General features: G+C 29.3%; 1 long non-coding RNA gene across 5 annotated transcripts; it reads left to right on the top strand.

The window, feature by feature from the left end:
• The first annotated feature begins 5,989 nt into the window (after window positions 1–5,989).
• On the top strand, window positions 5,990–11,685 carry LOC118482183. 5 transcript variants are annotated; one of them, XR_004867628.1, is made up of 8 exons: window positions 5,990–6,136; window positions 6,662–6,729; window positions 7,668–7,741; window positions 7,995–8,086; window positions 8,902–8,969; window positions 9,345–9,451; window positions 9,796–9,852; window positions 11,397–11,685. It is a non-coding gene; the product is annotated as an uncharacterized LOC118482183 (long non-coding RNA). The 5 variants fall into 5 exon arrangements; XR_004867626.1 differs by lacking the exon at window positions 8,902–8,969 and adding an exon at window positions 8,446–8,513 and having other exon boundaries at window positions 9,345–9,446; window positions 11,397–11,658; XR_004867625.1 differs by lacking the exon at window positions 8,902–8,969 and adding an exon at window positions 8,446–8,513 and having other exon boundaries at window positions 11,397–11,658.
• The last annotated feature ends 1,124 nt before the right edge of the window (window positions 11,686–12,809 follow it).

Here is a 12,809-nt window from a genome sequence, read left to right as displayed (position 1 = left end):
AACTCTCGTGAGGCACTTAGAATACTTCTAAGTTAAGCCTTTTGATTGGGCTTGTTTAAGTATAGCAGCGGAAGTCTTTAGTTTGTGAGATCACAAGCACGATTTGTCGTGCAATACTAGTTCATGGTTGTCTATATCATTTTACAAGAAGTTGGGTGATTACAAATGAGAGCATACATGCCTATTTATACTAGTTCATGGATTTCATCATTTTACCTAGTGATTTTCGTACAATATTTTATAGCATGGTTTCTAGAGACTTCTTGCTGAAATATCAAGCATTTTGGGGACTTTTTTGACTGATCTAGATGGTTCTTTTGCTGCACTTGTGACCAGCCTTTTCTAAGCCATTCCATGATAATATTTTGGTGTTTTCATGAGCCTTCAAGAATGATCTAGAGAGTTCTTTGCTGGGACTTTTGGGGCTGAATTTCCAACCCATTCTAGAGAGTTCCGCAACTTTGTAGCTTGGTCTTTGAGACCAGAATTTTTTAGCATTCTCTGGAATGTTCTAGCAGCCCTTGGCGTGCCTTGAATAGCCCAGAAGGTTCCGGAATCGCGATTTAAAGATCTGATTTTTAGGCGGGTCGTGACAATTCACATTCTTTCCACCAAATCTAACATATAATTACACTAAAAACAACTATTTTCTCTGTTTTTTAATTAAATGATATTTTATACCTTTATTATTACCTTTTCCCTCTCATCTACTTTCAAAATATATTAAAAAGTTATAGAGGGTGAACAACGTCTCTCAAATATATAGATGAACAGTAACATTTTCTCTCTCCTTTACTCATAACCACTTGTTATAATTTAAAAACCTCCCTCACACAATTTCATAAAGAATTATATTTTATTATTATAAATACTGAAAAAGGCAAAGCGATGTAAAAAACTAAACCGTAAAATATCTTTGATAAAATATGCGTTTGTTTTTCGATTACTTGTACATTATTATTCACAACTTGATTTTGATAAAAATATATACTGAAATGTAGATAAAAATAAGGATGTAAAAGACTATAATTTAAAATTACCGGAGAAAAACAAAATAGTTTTAAATTATTTATCCCCTGGCCTTGTGTGTATATATACAAGGAAAATCAATGTAATTAAACGAGCTAATTTTGTAATAAATAAATTATTTGTATCAAGTTTATAACATCCATCATACTTTTAACTTATAAAATTAGCCTTTTTTATAACGAGATTGATTGTGAATATTGTCCGGTCGTTCTAGCCTGCCGTTATAAGTTATGCCAAAAAGTTCTTTTGTTTCAATATTCAATAAAATCAATACCCATATTCAAGAGGATGCCACAAGTAAATTAGACAATAAGAAGACAATGAAGGGGTTGGAATTAAAATAAACATTACATTACACTTTTCTTAAATGAATTAATAGCTTATCATTTGTGTGAAATTACAAATCATGGTGATAACTTGATAAAAAAAATGTCAAAGTGTATGCCTTTTACATAACATATAACTTTTATGTAATTCAAAGTTGAGAAAACACGTTGTAGAACTCATGAGAAAGTGTTAATGATCCATAATATACAAAACGTTAGTATTACATATAGGCAATCCACAATGTAAAAAAAGTTGTATTACATATATGTAATACATGATATATTGTATACATAAAACACAACTTTTTTTTCAATTTTATTTTTTGTATAATGCATATATGTAGTATATCCAAAAAAGTAAATTTAAAAACAAATATTGTTGCATATATGCAATATCATGTATTACATATGTGTAATAAATACTACATATGCTCATTGTAGACGACAAACGCTTTCCCATGCGGCCTGCAACGTGTTTTTGATGTAGTATTTAGTTTTCTCATTAAAAATGAGTTTTGTTATGATCCTCTTCATATATATAACACTAACTAGGATGAACGGTACTTAGATTTTTTATTAGTTTTTTTAATAATTATATTATTATTCAATTTGATTTTTCTTTGATAACTTACATACCGATATCGTGAAGATCAAATCGATACCGACTGAATATTGATATCAGTACTTGTTTTATCAGAATAAGTACAAGTATTCATTTCTTATGGTTTTTGATCAATGTAAAAAAAACAAGTTGATATCCTTTTGGGCATATCACCTTTTTTTTTGAGTTTTCTCTTTTGATTGCTATAACGAGTATCGATACCCTACTACCATACTGGTACCGTAATAAACCAAACCGATACCGTCCGATTTCATGTCATGTCACACATGGGATTAGATTTTCACTAGTTTCATATAATATGGTGCATAACTTTTTGTGATGTTGGGATTGGTCCTTATATAAATAGAACTCTGTGTTATCAATTAACTTTTGTTACTAAAAAGTGATTATAACAATCTACACATCAAATCAAATTTTGTGATGTTTGAAACAGAAAGAATGTATTATTAGGAATAACGTACAATATGAATTTTGTAGCTACAATGCCAAAATTTATCTGAATCTAAGGACAACTGGTCAAATAACAGGGTTTCCAAATTAAGAAAAGACATATAGTAGTAACTTTGTATGGCCCAAGATGAGAAGAAGGCTAGTACTTCCAAGGCAGCTATCTTTTAATTATTGGTAGTTATGCATTTGTAAACATCTTCTGTATTTTAAACAACGAAGGGTAGTACTTTTAAGACATCTATCTTTTATTTATTGGTATATTAAGCAACTAAGTTAGAACCCCGTGTATTACACGGGTTGATTAAATATATTTTTATATAATAAAAAAGTTACATCTTTAATTACTCGTGTATAACATGAGTTGAATAAGCATGTGTACTACACGGCTTGAATAAATATAATGTAATCAGTTAACACATACAGTCTTCAAAATACGTTTTTGGTAAAAAGAACTTTGATATACTATTTACATATTAGAACAATGTAATCAGTTAACACACACAGTCGTCAAAATACGTTTTTGGTAAAAAGAACTTTGATATACTATTTACATATTAGAACATTTTACTTTGTTTTTTTTTATTTTTCTATTATTAAGTTATAAACTTGTGTATTACAAAAGTCCATTAAATCCATTATTCTTTCCCCATTCATGACCCATTACTTTGTACCTAAATATTAGTTTTTATTCTTCCCTACTTAATACATGTAATCTCAATCAAGTAATCAAAACTAAAGAGGAGAACAATTACAAAAAATGATATGCACTTTTCAATTTGAATTCACATACAGAACTAACATGAGGCTGTCAACCTGCAAATATGGCTTGTTTGGCATTTAGTCAGCAAAACGCGGGATGGATCTCTCCTCCGAGTGGATGTTGATAGCTCGGAATGAAAAAGGGGCTTGCTCCATGTGAATGGCCCCATAAATTTAAGAGATCCAATTTTGTTTGGACTACATCTCCGGTGAAAACAGAGGCAATTTTGCTTGGGTTTCAGACAGTTTTGCTTTTGCACCACATCCCCATTCCATTTTGCGAGTCAGTTGATGTCGGTTATCAAACGATAGTGGGATCCTCACATGTTAGGCATGTGAGGGAAATAAACTGAGATAATTAACTTGGTTAGTCATAAAGAATTAAACCAGCAACAAAAATAAACTTAAAGTATGTTTTTAGCAAGTTTTAAACATTAAGGCCGGAACCTGCAAGTTTGAGTAAACATAAAGGACGTTTTGTGCAATTTACTCGCAAAATAATAAACTAAAGATAAGTATAAAGATTATATTAGAAGATAAATATAAATATAGAGATATACCTATAGATAAACGTCGACTTAAAATATGGATAACTTGATAAATTATTTTAAAACTTGTAATTTTTAAGATAAAAATAAACATAAATATATGGCAAGAAAACTAAAAAATAGATGTCTCTCGTATCGACACGTGTCCATCAATTGGTTTCTTTTATTATATGTATAGATTATGCATTTGTAATCATCTTCTGTATTTTAAACCGTAGGAAATAGGAAATTTGTTTTTTGAACGGCGGAAATTCTATGATTATAAGAAATTAAATATATTATGATTTTTTTATTACGATTATAGATATCGTATATGGATATACTATTTATATTTATGAATATGTTAACTGCTTGTAATCAAGGATAACGAACTCAAGGCTTACAATTACATTGTCAGTTGACTTAGTTAGCTTAGACCGCTAAAACATGAGTGAAATTCGTAAAATTATTCGACTGATCCAACAAAGAACAGGTACTCCACACTTAATCTAGTTTTTCAAATGAATTCAAAGAAAACACAATCGATGAACTAAACCCTAATTGTGTTTACGCGGTAATAAATTAAGAACATAAGTTGTCGACAATTTCCAGGTCGTTGGTAATAGGACGGAAACAACAGCCATTGTTCGATGTCTATCTCTCATCTCCTATGTTAAAAAGGTACTAATTAAGATTCACTCGGAAAACTGGACCATGAAGTGACACCAACTAAACGTCAGTCTGCCTCAACCTCATCCCTATCCCGATGAGGGCTGCAAATGAACCGAACGAACACGAACAAGTCCTTGTTCGTGTTTGTTTGTTAAGGAAATAATGTGTTCACGAACATTTCATGGACACTTACTGAACGGAATTTTATGTTCGTGTTCGTTCACTAAGGAAATGAACGTGTTCGTGTTCATTTGTTAATTTTAGGTACCGAACACAAACAAACGTTCATGAACATTAATGAAAACAAACGGACACAAACAACCATTCATGATTATAAATGAGTACAAACAAACAGAAACAAGTGTTCATTAACATAAACGAACATTCATAAACACAAAAAATACATATAAACATAAAGAAGCCTTCATAAATAGAAACGAACATACATTAAATTTCAAATAAAATCGGCATCTATCATCACATACATTAAGTAGATCCATACAAAATACACAAACCTGATTATCCAAACGAACAAAACAAAATTTAGATACCGAACATTCAAGAACATAAACAAACACGTTACTGAACGCTCACGGACATAAATGAACGAACACGACCTCTGTTCATGTTCGTTCATTTATTAGATGAACGAACACAAACGAACTTTCTGCTGAACGGTTCATGAAAGTTCAGTTCGTTTGCAGCCCTAATCAAGATCTTCGTGTCACCGACTAGAGTACGTCAATGCCACCTAATGTGGTCATGGTTGGCGAAGACCGGTGAGCATACAACTGGTGGTGGATTGCATGTGGGGTCAAGGCTTGGTTCCCTCTTTTTTCCTTTTTTTGTGTTGTTTCGATGGAGATAATATGGTGATGCTTGAAATGGGAAGCGGGAAAATAAGCCACGTGTCTAAAGGCTTGTACCTCATGCACAAAGAATTGTAACACCAAAAGTCCCCATGACATCTATATATATATATATATATATATATATATATATAAATGAGATGGATTTGGGCTATGTGTCCTATGTCTTTGGCCATCTAGGCTGATGTGGCAATTTGGTTTAGGAGGGAAATCCCAATTTGCTTTATACAATCACGATTCCAATGAAAAAAGGCGGGATCCGAATTGAGTTGGGTCGGGTTTTTCGAATTCGGGTCATAGTATATATTTCCTTTTTTTTCTCATTCTTTCTTGCACACACTTTACAAACCCTAAAAAACTAAGTTGCATCCTCTCTCCTATCACCACCACCAAGATCCTCAATTCTAAACCATAGCCAAATCTCTGCAACATCATCTTCTTCACACAAATCAATCCTATTAACCAATCAAAGGTATGTTTCTATGTTTTTGATTTTATTGTTTCTGATTTCTTTGTTTTACGATTGTAATCTACACAATCGATCCTAAATCTACTTTATTTATGTTATTCAATTCTATAGAAACTTGATTTTATAAAGATTGTGTCGAATGCTATTAACTTCTTCTTTGTCCTAAACTTTGTAGATCTGATCATAAAAATTGAAGGTATGTTGTTTTAATTTGTTGTTTATCTATTGTGTATCTTTAATCTAGCGATTGAACATTTATCTTTCTGTTTTTTTTGCAAACAAAATCAAGATCAGAGGTTTTATTATCATCATCTACATATATCAAAGTTACTGATTTTTGTTGATTTTGTTTTTCATGTGGAACCCTAAATCTTGGATAAAATCGGACTCCGATCATTCGTGAAACAACAGAGGTTAGTTAAATGTTATAGTTGTTTTCTTTTTTTTAAGTTTGTGTAGGTTTGATTTTATCCTTTCTGTTTGGTATTTCTTTTTTTTTTTTCGTTGTTTGTTGGTTGTTTGTTGATGATGATTTTGCATTATCCGATTCCAATCATATGAAATGATATTTTGTTGATGTTTTGATTTTGTTCTCATGTTACTCATATTTTTATTTACAGTCTTTTAGTTTGTTGTTGATGATGATATGTTTTGATTGTGTCCGATGTTTTTTGATTGTGTTGATGAAGATTTACAGTGGTTTGATATTTTTTCATCCGGTATAATGTTTTTGTCTTCGGAATATTGATTTTGGTTCTAAAAAATAAATATTTTTTTATTTTTTTAAACCGTTTCTTTTTATTTTTGAATTTGGAAGTTTCTCAATTGATTAAATTATCTTTTAAAGCTTATTGATTGTTGATTTAGGAATATTGATTGTTTTTCTATAAATACTTTACCGTTTTATTTTTTTAAAAACCTTCATATATATTTTTCAGATATGCATCCCTTGCACAACAGTCCTTCATTTTTAAAGCTTATTGATGAAGATGACCCGATATTTTTGGTACGTTTATGTGTATTCTAATTACTAATCATATTTTAAGTAAACTGATATTTATCTTTTTTTATTTTTGTTTTAAACTTATAGCAAATAAATGGTGATTTATATTTAGTATGATAATTTATGGCATTGGATGTTAGTGATATAATTTTCAGAATTCAAATTTTAAATTTTAAATTTTGAGGTTTCTAATTTAAATTTTAAATTTAAAATTTTGAGCAATTTTAAATTTCGTTAGTGATTTATTTTTAGTGTGATAATTTTGCGGAATTAAGGTTTCTATTTCTATAAATAAATGGTGTTACGTTTTTTTGAAACCTCAAATTTAAAATTTTAAGGTTTCTATTTATATTTCCGGAATTTAAATTTTAAATTTTGATCAATTTTAAATTTCGTTAGTGAATTATTTTTAGTATGATTATTTTCCAGAATTAGGGTTTCTATTTCCGGAATTCAAATTTTAAATTTATATTTTTGAGCAATTTTAAATTTTGTTAATGATTTTTTTTTGAAACCTAAAATTTAAATTTTAGTGATTTATTTTTAGTATGATAATTTTTCCGGAATTAAGGTTTCTATTTAAATTTAAAAGTTTTCCATTAATGTGTTTCATTTTAAATTTTGAATCTGTAAATTGAATTTAAATTTGAAAGGTTAGATTTTCCTAATTAGTTTGCTTGATTTACGGGATTGGATATTAGTGATTTGATTTTCAGATTTTAAATTTTAAATTTTGAAGTCAATCATTATTTTAAATTTAAATTTTGAAGTAAACCATTATTGTGTTTGATTTTAAATTTTGTATGCTTTGAAATCTTGGTGTTTTTTATGAGATGCTTTGACTATATTATTTGTAATTTTAGAGATGCTTCGAGTCTTTGACTATTGTTTTTGTACTCGAGTTGCATATCTCACAAACTTTTTGTGTTTTGTAATTTTAGGTGAAGAGCTTCTTTCAGACTCCTTCCCCTACAAGGAACTATTGAATGGGTTCCTATGAGAAGTTGAAGAAAAGGTATATCTTGCACTGTTTTGTGAGTTATAATTTTTTGTATTTTAGTTATAATTTTTGTATTTAATTAGTTTTTAATTCTTTAAAGATATCTTTAATTTCTTTTTAAATATGTTTTTGTTTCTATAAATAGATTAGTGTTGTTAAAGATGATTTTTGTATTCGAAATTATGATTCGGTTTCTGTAAATAGACTTTGTTTCTATAAATAGATTACCGTTATATTTTTTTTTAAACAATAGTTACTTCCTTTGCAGTTATGGATAATGAAAACAATGCTCCTTCGTTATTAAAGTCGATTGAGGACTATGATCCTATATTTTTCGAATTGTTCGTCGACCAAAAACAGGTTAGTTCAGTTTTGTTGGTGTTGTTTGTTTTTTGATATGTATAGTCTTTCTTTTTTAGTTTTGTCTTCAGGTGTTAATTTGAAATTTTATGTGATTATCTTTTGAAGTTCTTATGGTTTGTTTTGTGAGTTATAATTTTTTGTATTTAGTTATGATTTTTGTACTTAGTTAATTGTTAATTCTTTAAATATGTCTTTAATTTCTTTTTAAAGTTGTTTTTGTTTCTATAAATAGATTAGTGTTGTTAAAGATGATTTTTGTATTCGAAATTATGATTCGGTTTATGTAAATAGACTTTGTTTCTATAAATAGATTACCGTTATATTTTTTTTTAAAACAGTGGTTACTTCCATTGCAGTTATGGATCATGAAAACAACGCTCCTTCGTTGTTAAAGTTGATTGAGAACTATGATCCTATATTTTTGGTATATTTCTTAAGTTTTCAGTTTTGTGCACACAATAAGTTATTGCAACTTATATGTTTTTTTTTTTGTTTCGATTGATAGGAAATACCATATGATTTTGCAACCTTATTGTGGGGAGAACAACTTCCATATGTCAATGTCTTAAAATTAGTGATGATGATTTATCGTGAGTCATTGAGTTATAATTTTTGTATTTAGTTAGTTGTTAATTCTTTAAAGATGCCTTTGATTTCAATTTTAAAGTTGTTTTTGTTTCTATAAACAGATTACTGTTGTTAAAGATTATTTTTGTATTCGGAATTATGATTCGGTTTCTGTAAATAGACTTTGTTTCTATAAATATATTACCATTATATATTTTTTAAAACAATGGTTACTTCCTTTGCAGTTATGGATCCTAAAAACAACTCTCATTCGTTGTTAAAGTTGATTGAGGAATATGATCCTATATTTTTGGTATGTTTCCTTAGTGATTTGATTTTTAAATTTTAAATTCTGAAATCAGTCATTATTTTAAATTTAAATTTGAAAGTTTTCCATTAATGTGTTTGATTTTAAATTTCGAATCTGTAAATTGAATTTAAATTTGAAAGGTTAGACTTTCCTAATAAGTTTGCTTGATTTACGGGATTGGATATTAGTGATTTGATTTTCAGATTTTAAATTTTAAATTTTGAAGTCAATCATTATTTTAAATTTAAATTTTGAAGTAAACCATTATTGTGTTTAATTTTAAATTTTGAATGCTTTGAAATCCTGATGTTTTTTTATGAGATGATTTAACTATATTATTTGTAATTTTAGGGATGTGCTTTTATTTTGATTCATTAGGTGTTTATTTTGGATGGTCCGGAGTTTTTGGCTGCAACTATGTTGGACAGAGATATGCTTGCTATTGCTGTAAATTGGTACCATGTCGGTTGGTTTTGCTTGGTAAGGTTAGACTTTCCTAATAAGTTTGCTTGATTTACGGGATTAGATATTAGTGATTTGATTTTCAGATTTTAAATTTTGAAGTTAATCATTATTCTAAATTTAAATTTTGGAATAAACCGTTATTTTGTTTGATTTTAAATTTTCAATTTCGAAGTCAATTATTATGTTAAATTTAAATTTTAAAGTTTGCCATTAATGTGTTTGATTTTAAATTTCGAATCTGTAAATTGAATTTAAATTTGAAAAGTTAGTCTTTCCTAATAAGTTTGCTTGATTTACGGGATTGGATATTAGTATACTTTGTTTATTGGGTTTTAACTACTAATTTGATTGACTCGGTTGTTAGATTTGTGACGATGCGTCGGACAAACAACATTGGGAAAATATACAGCCTTGAGCCTTGGTAAGTTAACACATTAGTTAAGGTTATGATGTTTTTTCATGGCACCGACACATTATTGAGTAGTAGCGCATTAGGTTAGTGATATTAAAATTTGTGCCTTGAGAAATTTTGTATATTGATTGATGTTTGAAATTGATTGTGAGGTTTTTGAATGTGCATTGTATTGCTGATTGATGTATGAGATTTTGTTGATTGGCATAAGGTATTAGATAAGATGTGTTTGAAGTTGTGAAGATGAATAAGTGAGACATGTGTAGCAGATATTAGTGAGTGCACAACACATTAGTTAGGGTTTTGAATTATTGCTACAGGTTAGTGATGTTAGAGATTGTGTTATGAGAAATGTGTAGATTGAATTATGTCTGTGTTTGATTGTGACACCTTTGATTGTACATGAAATTGCTGGTTATATGAGATTTTGTTGATTGTAGACAAATAAGTTTGAACAGAACTTATTAGATTTGAAAGTTTGCCATTAATGTGTTTGATTTTAAATTTCGAATCTGTATATTGAATTTAAATTTGAAAGGTTAGACTTTTCTAATAAGTTTGCTTGATTTACGGGATTGGATATTAGTGATTTGATTTTCAGATTTTAAATTTTGAATTTTGAATTCTATCATTATTTTAAATTTAAATTTTGAAGTAATGGCAATCTGAGTCTGATTTTTTCGTGATTAATATTCGAGTAACCCAATCTGAGTCTGATTTTTTTCGTTAACGATTCTGGTAAACTTTTCCGATTTGGGTTTTCTGCAAGGCTAATCATCTAAATTAATTTGTTATTTTTATGGTTTACCATTGCATAAGTTAGTATAATTTGTTGACAAAGTTTTGTTTTGTGGGATAGTAGTCATAAATTGAGTAATATTCAAGGTTTATGTGTTTTTATTTTGATTCATTAAATAAGATGTGTTTGAGTAATATTCAAGGTTTATGTATATATGAGATTTTGTTGATTGGCATAAGGTGTTAGATAAGATGTGTTTGAAGTTGTGAAGATGAATAAGTGAGACATGTGTAGCAGATATTAGTGAGTGCACAACACATTAGTTAGGGTTTTGAATAATTGCTACAGGTTAGTGATGTTAGAGATTGTGTTTTGAGAAATGTGTAGATTGAATTATGTTTGTGTTTGATTGTGACACCTTTGATTGTGCATGAAATTGCTGGTTATATGAGATTTTGTTGATTGTAGACAAATAAGTTTGAACAATTAGATTCACATTTAAGTATAAAAAATGAGAGGTTGTTATAATCTGAATTATATTCTGAACGAAAAACTGAAAGGAAAAGGAAAAAAGAATAATTTAATACAGAGAAAAGAGGATAGAGAGAGAGTTGCCACATTTTTAAAACAAAAAATATAAGGTAACCATGCTTCTAAAATCTACTATACTTTTTAATAATATTTTGTGGAAAATGGACTATATTGGGTAGGTAGTCAAACATGGTTTTTAGGGTCAAAACGGCTGTGTTGGGTTGACTCGGGACACTTTTATGAAAAACTTGATGTTTCTGACCTTAATAAACCATTTTTGTAGATGACCAATGTATATCTCTATTTGAGGAATTCTCCAAAGATCCAGAGCTGATTGTTTCATAGAGTTGTGAAGTTGCGTTAAACATACTGGATTTTGAATGATCCGACAAACCATTCGAGGTACTTGGAAGATTAAGTCTCTTATCTGGGTGGTTGTTACAGGTTTAGGATGTTAAATGATTTTGGATGTACTCTGCGATGTCGATGATGCAGAGATGTTGGTGAAGCTCAGGTTAACAACTTCATGTGTATATTTTAATGAATAAAAGTTTTTGTTGTTTATATTTTCTAATTTAAACTTTTAATTAACTTCTAAATTTAATTAAATGGGTTTATTTTGCAGCTTCGAACAACTTCATGTGTATATTTTATTATAAAAAAGAAAAGTTTTTTTTTTGTTTCATGGGTCGTTCAGAGAGGCAAGTTTCTACCTCCGGTTCTTGCCCGAAGTTTCTGACCTTACTCGCAACCCATTGACTACAACTTTCAATTCAAAACAATTATAAAAAAATTACGTTTGAAAACATGTATTTTTATTTTATTTAATGACATAACTCGATTAATATAAAGTAAATTTTTCTACCCGCGAAGTTCGCGGGTGATAACCTAGTGGTTGTACAAATGCTTTCCGAAGAGTGCTTCATTGTAGACCAGGTTAGGTTGTAGTTGCTATATATAATGTTTACTTAACACTTTTAGAGCATCTTTGCCTATACTTTACAATCATCAAACCTTTAATATCAAAATATACAATCAATTTATCCTTTAAAAAATCAGGATGGTGTAATGTGTGGGACTGAGAACAACGCGTAGGACTGGTGTAATGTGTAAGACTATAGTCTACATGTTACTTAAAAATTCAGGATAGTGTAATGTGTGGGACTAGGAACAACACCTAGGACTCATGTAATGTGTAGGACTATAGTCTACATGTTACTTAAAAATTCAGGATGGTGTAATGTGTGGGATTGAGAACAACGCCTAGGACTGGTGTAATGTGTAGGACTATAGTCTAAATGTTACTTAAAAATTTCGGATGATGTAATGTGTGGGACTAAGAACAACGCGTAGGACTGGTGTAATGTGTAGGACTATAGTCTACATCTTTACATTGGTAGCATATCTTTTTCACTTGCTATCTTTTGTGTATAAGTTTTTCTAAAATGATTTCTAGTCCAACCTATGAATATCCAATGTTCGAATCCCTGTTGCAATGTTTTCATTTAATACAAACACAATCAAATGCTTACTACCAATTGGATCTGTAGTTTTCTATGGAATAACGGTGGATTATCTTCTCGAATAATCAAGACTTTTGTAATAGCTTTTTTATATTTCAAAATTACTTATCATGTATTATAGTCGCACAATGATTGGTCATAAATGCAGAACCTTAATGTTGCTAAGTAATGTC

The sequence above is a fragment of the Helianthus annuus genome, chromosome 9 (genome assembly GCF_002127325.2).
Source record: "Helianthus annuus cultivar XRQ/B chromosome 9, HanXRQr2.0-SUNRISE, whole genome shotgun sequence".
Lineage (NCBI taxonomy): Eukaryota > Viridiplantae > Streptophyta > Magnoliopsida > Asterales > Asteraceae > Helianthus > Helianthus annuus.
Note: the sequence above shows the minus strand (reverse complement) of the source record. Positions and strands in the feature narration are given on the sequence as shown.